This window comes from Saimiri boliviensis, chromosome 1 (genome assembly GCF_048565385.1).
Source record: "Saimiri boliviensis isolate mSaiBol1 chromosome 1, mSaiBol1.pri, whole genome shotgun sequence".
Taxonomy (NCBI): Eukaryota; Metazoa; Chordata; class Mammalia; order Primates; family Cebidae; genus Saimiri; species Saimiri boliviensis.
In genome coordinates this window covers 93,936,316-93,939,285 of record NC_133449.1, presented here as the reverse complement: position 1 = coordinate 93,939,285, position 2,970 = coordinate 93,936,316, and the positions used below count along the sequence as shown (strand labels likewise).

The 2,970-nt window shown below is 47.5% G+C and overlaps 1 pseudogene; it reads right to left on the bottom strand.

The window, feature by feature from the left end:
* Positions 1–804: 804 nt before the first annotated feature.
* LOC101049729 (heparan-alpha-glucosaminide N-acetyltransferase pseudogene) lies at positions 805–2,015 on the bottom strand (annotated as a pseudogene).
* Positions 2,016–2,970: the final 955 nt, after the last annotated feature.

Genomic DNA, 2,970 nt, shown 5'->3' with positions numbered 1-2,970 from the left:
TCAGGCCTTGCTGCTTCCCTATTTGCCTGTGCCTGGCCACGCCCAGAACTTCCCCCAGACGCGCTGGCTCCTCCACCAGGGTCACCGAGTGACCCTGAGCCCAGACTCCCTCAAGAAGCCACCCCCTGCTGATGCTCAGAAGCAGACGGCCCAGCTGAACCCAGCCCAGATCAGCCACACTCCAGCCAAACACTTGCTCCTGTATGCGGTGCGATTCGTGGTTTCACGTTAAGCAGCAGAATCGTGCTCATAGTCACCTGACACACAGGCATCTTCTTTTTTTTTTTTTTTTTTTTTTTTTGAGACAGAGTTTCGCTCTTGTTACCCAGGCTGGAGTGCAATGGCGCAATCTCGGCTCACCGCAACCTCTGCCTCCTGGGTTCAGGCAATTCTCCTGCCTCAGCCTCCTGAGTAGCTGGGATTACAGGCATGTGCCACCATGCCCAGCTAATTTTTGTATTTTTAGTAGAGACGGTGTTTCACCATGTTGACCAGGATGGTCTCGATCTCTCGACCTCGTGATCCACCCGCCTCAGCCTCCCAAAGTGCTGGGATTACAGGCTTGAGCCACTGCGCCCGGCTACACAGGCATCTTCTTTAACAATTTTTTGGGGAGTTGCCAACTGGAGTTGCAGTTAAGAGATGAGAGTGTATAATTTTTGTTTTAACAATCCTAATGCAGCTGCAAGGTATCAAAGATTTTTTTTTTTTTTAACTAATGAGTGCTTCCCTTTAATGAAGGCTGCTTCAGTCCTCCCTGCAGGCCCACTAGAGTCTCCCAGCAGTACATGTTAGCAGGAGCCATCAGATTTTCCAAAAAATCTTCTTTCTCTAGATGTAGGCAGTGAGCACCCAGAGGGCAGTGACAACAATGTTCTGAGTCAGGTGCTCCCTGTGGGACTGGTTGTCCTCCAACTTCCACTGAAAGGGGAAGTAGGTCTCAAACACCTCATGGGCAGCATACACCAGAATAGAATTCATTCCTGGATAAAAGAACAGGGGTCCTGTCCACAGCCCCTTCACATCCACAACCGGGTACAGGACCAGCAGGATGGAGAAGGCAAAAGAACTGAGTGTGGTGACACATGAAAGGGATCGGAGATTTTTGTTTACTGGAGTAAAACCTTCATTTTCAGAAACTTTTGTCAGAGCAACAAAAATGAGCCCAAGAATACAACACCAAGCAGTGAATCGAACCAGGATGTCTTCAGTCTGAGCCTTGTAATACAATAGTATTTTTCCGGCCTCAACTACTAAAAAGGCCATCACGATGGAGTGGATGGTGCCCAGGATGCCCTCAGGGTCATAGGCCACCTCGGTGTGGTAAAGCACAGCAGAAGATGGGTGCTGGTAAAGGCGATCGTCTCCCAGCTGCAAGCGGGTCCATGTAGCCCGCAGCTCCTCCAGTACACTTTGGATACTTGCCAAAATCCCCAATGCCTCCAGGACCAAGATAACCAGTAGGGCACCCAGAGACTGGCAGGAGGAGTGTCAAGCCCAGACACAGGCCTTCCAGCGCCAGGATATGCAGCCTCTAGGACCAGCTGGACATTATGTCTCGAAGAGAAAGGCAGCTCCTCTCTGAGGCACAATGTTCAGGCACAGGATTAACAAAGAGGAGCTCCGACACAGCAACCACAAAGCAAGTCACCCCCAAGAGCTGCAGCACACCAGGAATGCGCACCTTGTCCAAGACAATGGACCAAGGCAATAACTGGGATTCACAATAATTCTTATGCAGATTAACAGGAAACTCCTTCATGCAATCTTCCCCAGCAATCTGAATTTTGAATATCCCCATTGCAGTATAGAAGTCATTGATAGAAAAATGGAAGATCCCATAATAAATACAAACCATGGGAACACAAGGTCAGCCACCAACAACCCATTCCAACTCATGAGTTTGAAGTATCAATATTTCCCTTCTCCATAATTGACGAAGACCCTGAGTATGACAGCAATCCCCCTGAAGGTGTCCATGCCGTGGAGAGGGAGCAGCAGGGCAAATGGATGCCACACTGCTGGCTGGATGCCACCATCGAGAGGGTCTGTCCTGCTGGGAGATCCCAGCTCAGAATTGATGAGGCGATCAGTTTCTCGAGAACTTATGGCCTTAGAAATCCAATTATTAAAGGCATCCAAACTCCACAAGAGCCTCAGTGATGACAGTGAGACCAATAAGGAATGCGGTGCTCACAGGAAGGTTACTGTTGGCTGGATCCTCGTTCACAGCCCGGTCACAGGCAATTTCACTAACTCCATTATGGATGTACTTTACCGAGAGAGAATAGTTTCCAAATTCTCCTCATTTGTATTCCAGCCTACAAACTTCTTTCTCTTCCAAGGTGTCGTGCAGCTGTAGGATGGATCTGTGCTGGGTGCTGACAGGGACGGCTACAGTGCTAGGCTTCCCCACTTTTGGACTCTGAGGAACATTTACCAGAACCTGAAACAAGCAGTGATAACAGGATTCCAATTTCCAGTAGACAGTCAAGTTGGTCCCGAGAAGCTCATTATGGATGAATAGCAAAGCCTGATCCATCTTCAGCAACACGTGTCTTTTTTTGTCTAAGTCTGGTGGCAGCACCTCAAAGATTTTTTTTTTTAAAGGTTCCTTATAGCGCTAAAGGCACAAAGGAGATTTTGCTCTGTTTTCCAGGCTTGCCGTTGTCTATTCATTCACAAACTCATGGCTCCCATCTGCGATGGTTATTACAGAAAATAAGCTCTACGACTAGATACACATTTAAGTTTGGTTAAAGATAAATTTGTTTAAAAATAAATAGTTCAATACAATCCATTGATTTTAAAGTTTCTTTTTTTTTCTTTTTTTTCATTTATCCATCTCCAAAAAAATGTATTGAGAGTCTCTTCGGTGCCAGGAACTATCTTAGGCACATCAGGGAACCAAATCACACTGTGTCCTCGGGAGGGACATTCTGCAAGGGCTGAGCCACTCCTCCACCAGCT